This window comes from Saccostrea echinata, unplaced genomic scaffold (genome assembly GCF_033153115.1).
Source record: "Saccostrea echinata isolate AGI-Se365-2 ecotype Australia unplaced genomic scaffold, CSIRO_AGI_Sech_v1 ptg000025l, whole genome shotgun sequence".
Lineage (NCBI taxonomy): Eukaryota > Metazoa > Mollusca > Bivalvia > Ostreida > Ostreidae > Saccostrea > Saccostrea echinata.
The window spans coordinates 3,317,623-3,327,376 of NW_026889774.1; the positions used below are offsets into that span (position 1 = coordinate 3,317,623).

At 32.4% G+C, this 9,754-nt stretch overlaps 1 long non-coding RNA gene and 1 pseudogene across 1 annotated transcript; one reads left to right on the top strand and one right to left on the bottom strand.

Moving 5' to 3' along the window:
• Positions 1-2,662, bottom strand: LOC133192430 (uncharacterized; annotated as a pseudogene).
• A 5,797-nt stretch (positions 2,663-8,459) lies between these two features.
• LOC133191886 (uncharacterized) lies at positions 8,460-9,505 on the top strand. The gene is made up of 4 exons (XR_009721760.1): positions 8,460-8,555; positions 8,662-8,818; positions 9,255-9,367; positions 9,483-9,505. It is a non-coding gene; the product is annotated as an uncharacterized LOC133191886 (long non-coding RNA).
• Positions 9,506-9,754: the final 249 nt, after the last annotated feature.

Sequence of the window (9,754 nt, forward strand, 5' to 3'; positions counted from 1 at the left end):
TCACACCGTGCTGCTATTCTCAAACAAAAGTGTATTTCTTATGTTTTCTCTTTCTTCTTCCTCTTCTATTGACTGCAAGACTTCTCTCAAGTGTTCATCATTCTCTGGTTCCTTCTTGAAACCACTGGCCTTTCCATTCAGAGAAAGGCTACCAAAATAAAAGTTAATTTGAGAAGGCTGCAGCCATTCCTCAGAACTGAAAAAAATTCTCACCATTGCTATCTCTCAGAGATCTCATACGCTGAGCTACTTCAATCGGAATCGCTTTCCTTCCTGATTTTTCACCTTCTTGATACACTCTTTGGAGAAATTCTTTTACTTTGGAAGAGAAGCGAGCAAATTTTCTTGCTTATTTTAGTGTCCATACTTGTGGAAGTATTTTTCCTGTCTTGATACACTCTTTGGAGAAATTCTTTTACTTTGGAAGAGAAGCGAGCAAATTTTCTTGCTTATTTTAGTGTCCATACTTGTGGAAGTATTTTTCCTGAAAAATTGGAATCTTCCAAGGAGTTGCGATCTGTGCCTATTTGATGCTTCTGTTTAGACTTGAACAAATTTGAATGACACGTCTGTGACCAAAGATGTCGAATTTCATCAAATGTAGAGGTTATTTCTTGCACATGTCGATCTAGATCCATATGTTCTTGCAGAAGCTGATAAGAGGAGAACTGCTGATTACAGCCTAATTCGGAACAGTGGAAAATCCTGGTATGGGGTCTCTGTGGATCTGAACAGTTTTCTTTTCTCTGAGAGGAGATCATACCATACTTTGTTGGTGGCTCTTCAAAGTCTGATAGTATGATGAGTCCTGTGTCAAGCTGTTCAGTTTTCAAGACATCTTCTCTCTTTATCTTCATACCAATGCCCATATTGAAACTGTGCCATGCAAAGATTTCTTCTCCATCAAAGGCAAGATTACTGATGGAAGTAACTCCTTTGATGCAATGACTCACCATAGTCTGTTTTTTCTTGTCAACTTCCACAACCGCACACTGGCATCCTACTACGACACTTCCATCCATTATTGCCTTCTTCATGTCAAATGGTGTTGTTACATTCTTCCCTGATGAAACAAACATTCTTAATTTGGAGCGCATGTGTGCAATTTTGGCATCACAATAGCTTTACCTGCCTGAGCTTCACTAAAGTCATAGCGTACTATGCTGATACCTAAAAAAGAAAAAAAATATTGCATCAAACAGGAATATCAATGAATCCATAAAACAATCTTTGAGTACCACTTCATCATGCAATTATGAATAAGCAATATTGTCATAGACATATTCAGTTAATAGCATTTAATGTTTTAACTAGCTATTTTAGAATACACTATGTGCAATGGAAATTGAGGATCATCAATCAAAATAAGAAATCCACAGGCAACATTGCTTACCTGAACCAAACAAGAAGCCCATGGGCCACAACACTCACCTGAGTCACTATGGCCCTGCTGTTCTTCATCAGAAGATTTTTCCCAAATTAATTCCTATTTACTAGTATGCAAAACTTTAATATCCATTTGTGGCCCCACCTTACCTAAAAGGCAAGTGGCCATAATTTGATCAAACTTGAGTCTACACTACCTGAAGATCCTTCCATATATACACGATTGATCTTTGCTTTGTCCCTTTCACCCTTGTTGCAAGTGAGCGAACTTTAACTGTTTACAGGGCGAATTCAAAGATGATGGAATTATATTTTTAACACAACTGTGTCTAGGCAAATTTAAGGCAGGACAAAATCGTTTGTAAGTGTGATATGACAAAAATAATATGAGGAAAAAACTGTAAACAGTTTATATGTATGAAAAATTCATGCAGGCAATCGATCGTCAACTCACCTGTTCTTTCACTAATTCCATGTAAACTCAGCGACAGACACCCGCAGTGGTAGCAGCCAGCATTGTCGCTCCTTAAAAACACCTCTTCTACTCCAGGCAATTGTACCCTTACACTCTGAAGGGTAAGCTGGTGTGACAGCAAATCAATCTTGTTTGACTGTCCCAAAAATATGAGTGAATGTCTTGTGCTAAAAAAATAAGATTAAACATTTTTATACAAATTCACTTATTAATTATGACAATATATAATTCTTAAAACAGAATCTGGAATGTATGATGTAAAAATTATCTAAAAATCGATAGTTAGATTTTTAGAAATATTTCATCATTCAGCAACCTTATGGTATTCTGCCATCAATAATCCCACGACCATTGTGTAGATTTTGGTTCTAAAATTTTAAACCATCAAACCATTAGTCTACTAAAAAAGCTTTAACCTTTGATGCAGACTCAGATGCCGAAGGTACTTAAGCCCCCCCCCCCCCCAACTATGAGAGCAACTTTCAGTTGCCCCTTGTGAGCTGACAATTTTACATACACAAAATATTTAAAGTAAATAAACAATTTATTCAAATTTAAAATGTGCATATTGTCATCTTATCTTAATTAAGCTTATGAGTATTAGTCATCAGCTTCTTGAAATGTTCCAAAATAAATACATTCACAAAATAAAATGTGTCTGGCTAATACCAATACCTTCAAAGATCCATCTTCTGCTCTGAAAACAGCAACGGAAATGTGCCAGCTCATGCCTTTTTGACCAAAAAAGTCTGACTGCTTTTCTCTGTACATTGCTGGCAGAAACTTCATTGCCCAGTCCATGATAATCAGAAGATGGTGAGGCTAAAGCTCTTACAATATCTTGTATCTTCCTTCTTGATTCTGGGTTCTAAGAATGTGAGCTTTCCAATCAGATTTTTTTTTCAATTGCCTTCTCCACGCTTACTAATAATTCTTCCACTATTTCTGATGCTGTAATTCAAAAATGGCAAACCAATAAAATGACATTTGATAATCAAACTTGATGTTTTAAATTTATAGAAACCCATGCCAAAAATAAACAGTTTTACAGAAATTTTCTATAGAAAACTTACATCTGACTTTCTGGAGGTCGTCAAAAGAGGCACTGCTTATTTCTTCAAGGATGTTTCTACAGAGTTCCTCATGTAAATGATCACACTCTTTTTGCAGCAAGACATTGGTTGGATGGCTTAAAGCAAACTTGAAACAGTGATCTTGGCATCCATCAGGACAGTCCCACACTGAATTTATACTCTGATTTCAAGTACATCTTTAGATTTTTTAAATCAGTGGTTTAACTGGTAACTGTGTTTATTTCAGATCCTAATTCTTTTAAATGCTCACACATGTGTATTAGGTCATCTATGGCTGCTGCACCATCAGTGGCAATGTTATCAAGACCACATAAGCTCGTTCTTTTACTAGCAGAGCAGGTAGACATAATTTTGTACAATGTGGAATCAGATAATGGAATAAAGTTAAATACTAATAAAACAGAGAAACAGTTTTATGTACGAATGAGCAAGTCTTTGTATTTCTGTAAGTCATTTTTCGACAATTGATATTTTGATGTAAACAATGAGAAATATATTTTCTTGTAGGATTGCTTTGGTTGGATGGACAAGAACAGGCTATGTTTTGCAAGGAAATGAGCAATTTCCTCAGAGCTTGTTTTTGATTTAATGCAAAGTCCTAAAGAAATTGTCATATATGATTCTTCTTTACAGCGGGATAAAAGTGGTTAGATTTAGTTTTGTTTCAACATAAATTTGATATTATGAATACTAACAGCTACTGAGTATGTTCTTTGAGGAAGCACTACATACTAAATTAAATATTTTTTTTGACTTTTGAGAAAATTGTCTTGCATAAATTTGTACATGTTGAGTTTTTCTAGTACATTTTAAAAAAAAGATTACCTGCCATATTTCTCAAGGAAAAATTGTTCAAATACAATGACATATTAGTGAACAGAAATCACGATTGTTCAGGTATATTATGTACATGCAAATAATATTATCGATTATTTTATCTTTGTTTAATGTAATGTTAAGAATATTTTCATGTATTTTAATTGTGCGATTTACTATAGACTTCCGTTTATCTCATTTTCATGAAAGTACAAATCACTCAAACTTCACAAAGTATTATGGTAGTTACCATCAAATAAGAACTCTTCACTGAGAAGTATTTAGAATTTCCTTAAGCTGTTGTACAAAATATGATGAAGAAATGTATATGTGGTAATACGTACAATTTAAACCATTAAATAAGGTCCTATTATAAAATTAATGTAATACTACTACAGAATATTTCAAAATGGGAAACTTCTTGTGCTAATCTTTGAGTACATATGGTCTCTTAGCTACAATTATTCTATTTTTCATATTTGCTAAACACAACATGTTTTTCATGAACCTACGTCGTATCACGTCACAATTAAGTTCTTGCTAGGTCTGAAGGAATCTGCTACTATCTGGTCCGAACTAATAAAACTGTGATAATTTGAACGGGACTCAACTCTGTTGAAAGAATACAAACTTGCCAAGAAATCTTTAGTTTTTAACAAAAAATACATTTTGATAATATGTCGAATGAGTACATTGTAAAAGATCTGTCTCAAATTGTATTTATGTACAGTAATATCTATTACGAAATGATGTTTTCACATTCTATCCCTTATATTCCAAATATTTGTTCATCATTTATACGTGTCTTTGGTGGTTGGTTTATAAAAATGTCCTGAATTATTGACTTTTTAAACCTTTTTGCTTAGTAAATCTGAAAGTAACTCCAAAACAGTGAAGAAAGCTCTACAGAAGTAGTAATAATTGTGAAAAAAAAATATTCATTAGTTTGCAAAGAAAGGTATATATTTTACCCACTTTTCATAATCATTAGGGTCCGTTTTTCATCATATAACAGATTTGATACCCTTTGACAAAGACTTTTGGAAAATAAAAAAAAATAATACATTTAGATTGGTTCAAAATCTTTGATAATTTTTGAGCATTTGCTTATATATCATGTTATGTGGGCTTTCTGTCGTTTTTTAAAAGAATTTATTCTATGACTATTTTTCAGTAAATAAAATCAGTAAACGGTGAAATTTGAAAAATAATTTTTGTAATTTTCTGTCTAGTCCTTTTTATCATGTACCACTTAAAGTCAGAAAATGTTTAGTCGCAGTGTATAAATATCATTTCAAATAGCACAGGCTGTAGTACATTCATTAATAAAGAAAACATGCCTTTTAATTTGAATTGATTAATAAGCGAGTGCTAATTAATGATTTTGGAAAGTTTGAAAATCCTTTTGGCAAAGACTTTTCCGACGTAGGTTTTAACTTAAAATCACTTCAAATATAATTGCAATTTCTCAAACAGACCTGTTGATTACTTTTCACCTATATTTTCTCAACTTTATAAAAAGCTCAAAGAAAGAACCAAGTTTTATGAATTATCTATTATTTACCTAAAACCTGCAAGCCTGATGATCGATGCATGAAATGTAATAAAAAATACTGAAAAAAGCACAGGATGAAATTATACCATTCAGTCGACGGAATGGTAACTGAATGCCCACTGAATGATCACTGAAAGGTCACTGAATAGATCCTTTCCCGTGATTTTTCCTGATCTTTCATTCATCATTCAATCGACTGAATGACAGATACTTTTCAGTGGTCTTTCACCTATCTTTCAGTTGTATCTTTCTATTATATAATCGGCCTATTGCTGACTACGAGTTTGAATTTCACGTTTTCCTTTCATAAAAGTATTAAATTAATCTATTTTCGACTAAAAAATAAATTTTAAAAAGTGAATCTAAAAAAAAATTCTTGCAGAAACTCGAGGTCGAACCGTGGGCCCTTCCACATGGTAGTCTGTCACCTTATCCATTACGCAACGGCGTCTTGTTAAAAACTACTGGTATTAAAATTGATAAATCTGTATAGAAATCGAATTGAGACATGTAGTTCACTTGTTGTATCAAGGAACTTGGCGATGTGTATATATCTTGTATACATTTTGTATATAATATGTTAATTGCGCTGATTTTGGGGCAGACTAATCAATTACACATCTCCTATCGGGATGATGACAATTATCGGCGACAGGCACCTGTTTCTCAAAGAAATGATTCAAGTTAAATCTTCAACTCGGAGAAAGTTTTAAATTCTCTATCTAGAAAATTATGTAAAATAATAATAAAACGATATATTTAAAAGCTTAAATATCATGTGATTTTAACAAATAAGACAAAATTTACAATATTAAGTTTCTTCAAAAGGAGGCTTAAATAATATTTAATTCTGTCTCTTATTTCACTGCGAGATATTTCCATGAAAACTAATATAATCGCATTATACAGCGTTAGATGGACACAAGAATAATGAAAAACTAAATTATCTCTGAAAAATAAGAAGAAAACTTTTTCCCTGTTTATATAAACAGATTAAGAGCATATTTTGACTGATATATTTTTTTTTCAGGTTGGCTGATTGTTCATGTATTTAACAACTTATTAAATTGAATAAGGTTGTGGAAATGTTTATCACTGCTTTAGAGATTTTACAGAAAGAAAAAAGAGAATTCTATATCTGTCACTCAAATTCTGATACTAATATTGGATCATTATCTTTTATCATTAAATAATTTTATTTTTCTAAATCGATTTTCAGGCAACAGATTAGAAATTCGAAAACTATTTTGAATTTTCTTAGTCCACAGTTGAATTGTAATTTTTAATATTAATAAAATTATATTTAGACAGAAGACAGTTGAACATCTAATCATTACCAGTTCAACGTACTTGAATATTCTTATCGCAAAAAGTATAATAAATGAAACACATTCATTAAAGATGAAGATAAAAATAATTTTATTAAATTGTTAAGGAATAATTACTGAAAAAAAAAAAAAAAAAAAAAAAAAAAAAAAAAAAAAAACTAATGAAAAGCCGATGAAAAAGTCGTTGAATTACGACTGAAAGGACACTGAAATGCAACTGAAAGATGACGGAAAGGGAAAGAAAAGGTCACTGAAAGATAACTGAAATGTGTACGCTGAATGGTGGCTGAAAGGTAGCTGAATTGTGGCTGAAAGTTAACTGAAAGGTCACTGAAATGTACCTCCCATTCAGTGACTGAATGGCCACTGAAAAGTCACTGAAAGCCTTTTTCATTTTTATATAATGATGAATGGGGATAATGAACAGTGAAAAAATCCATTGAAACAATCGAGAGCAGAGCAAACAGAGACCTCTAAAACACATCGGAGGTGATATCAAGTACCAGAGGAGTAAGCATCTCTTCTCGACCGGTCATACCCGCCGTGTGATCACTGTCATGGTCGGGCAAACGGAAGAATCCGTAGACAATTCAGTGTTTAAGTAATGACCTAACAGTTAGTATGAAAAACGTCAGTGAGCATTTTACTTATTGAAAGATCGCATTTTCTGACAAGGTCATTGTATCAACCATAAAACTTGCGGAATGATAACTTCAAACGAGACATAGACTAAGCCAATTGATAAACTTTAAGCAAATAAACCCTTGTTTCCCTAACATTTGCATAAATGGTAACAATTTTTTCATATAACATGTTTTAAAGCAATGTCTTTCTTTGCATTCTTTCACAGAAAATTTAAATCTTATGAAAATTATTGTCAATACAGGTGTTTTCAACGTCCTGAATGGTGGTTGTGAAATATTTGTGTGCCGATACAAAGCGGACGAAACTGTGAAAGTGATTCCGGCTTGCAACTCCAGGCAGATTTGAAAACTTGTGATGCCAGTAAGTGGGATAATTTTCTGCATGGTAGTTTATCCATAATTTATTTGCTTATAATTTTCTTTTTAAATTTTGTAAGGTGTTTATACGAAGAATTTCTTGATTGTGGTTGATAACTCCCAAGGAAGGATCCTTCAGATTGATATTAATATACGGGAAATTTAGTTAAATTACCGATCAGTGTACAGAGTTCTTCAGGAATAGCATTCGATAGGTCGACAAAGGAACTCATCTACTCCGATGGCTCATGGAAAATTATAATGTCCACAACGCTTCATGGAAGGTATACAACCTTGATCTACTTAACAGGTACTTAGAACCTAATATTTAAACTAAAATTGGAAATTGATACCTTTACTCCTCAGCAATTTGTATCGTATTTTCTTTATTGTCGCCATTGCATTTCACAGGATTCGCCCACGCTTAGCGTTTGACCATTGACTATTCAGCGGGAAACATATATTTTTCTGCAGTAGCCTCTATATCAAGTCAAAGTTATATTGGAGTTGTACATAGAAAGAGTTTTCTTCATAAAACTTTGTTGTCCAACTTGCACAGACCAAAGGATATCGTTCTATATCCATCAAAAGGGTAGGTTAATGTACAGGTGAGTGCATGAAATAAAGCTTATTATTATATAAATATATAATATCTTTAAAAATCAAATAAATGTAATTGAATTTATCTTAAGTGTGTAAGTAATCTGATATAAAATATGATGAAAAAAATTATTGATATGCTTTTCATCAAACGATTTGTTTTACGTTTTAGATTTTTATACTGGTCAGAAACCGGAAGTACAAGAGAAATAGGTAGATCGTGCATGGATGGAACATCACAAACCTACATAGCAACAACAGAAATTGGAGCCCCAACTGGTCTTGCAATCGATTTTACATGTATGAATAAATACCGCTACATTCTGTTTCCTTACATTCAATCTCTGGATGTATCTCTTCTTTAGAAATAAGATTCATAACAATTTATTCTTCTATTACATTACAGCCAATAGACTTTACTGGACTGATGGACCTAAAGATCGTATTGAGTACTCTGACTTAAATGGAGGAAACAGACATGTTTTGACAACAGATAAAGACGCATTTCCCATTGGAATTGTTGTTCATGAACAATATCTCTAATACACAGCGTCGAATAGACAGTTGGTTTAAACTTTACTTTTCTTTTTCTCTTTCAGGAAAAAGTTGTCATCAAGTTGTTCTACTTCCTTTGAGACCGTAGTCTGTAACTGTAAATAAATCACAGTGAATATAACTTTTAATCTTTTTGTAAAGTTTTTTTAAAATTTTTTTTTTAGTTGTTTGTTTTTGTTTTGTTTTGCTTCTTTGGGTTTTCCTTTAACACGAGTAATTTGACCTAGCAGACTTTAATTAGTGGAAAAACTTCTATAATTTGTAAATCTTATAATATTCAATTACAAAAATGAAGTATCATTTCTATTCTGAAAGAATTTAATTAACAATTAACAACAACATTAATGGTATTCTGACGAACAATATTCGAGATAAGTTCGACTCTTGTTTCATTTGCTTAATAACAAATCAAACGAAATAAGATATTATATTTTTGAAATGCAGAGGCGTACGAAAGATAAACAAGGCAACGGGTTCAAAAGTAACATTCATGTCAAGTCATCCAGAGCTAGGTAGACTGGATAGTCTGGATGTGTATACAGATGATTCTGTTGATAGTAAGTATTAATGCTTTGTTAACAAATATACAAAATTTCGAAAGATATTACTTTTTCATCTCATGAAACCGGTTCAAAACCAGACATGTATTATAAAGTTAATCTTTCCTTTTAGTGAGTTTGAGTTGTTCTACAAATAACATGAATTGTAGTACGTTCTGGTTTCCAACATCGAATGGAAGAACGTGTGGTTGTGAGGACGATGTTGATCTAAAATCAGATCAAACAACGTGTCAAGGAGGTACAAGTCCCGCTTTTCATGGTGATACAAAAATATATATATCATGTATATATACAGAATTTATCACATATGGCAAATTAATAAGCAATTTTAGATCTACTTACCGCATTAAAAGTATATTAAGTTGGAAACAAATTTCAGTCCGA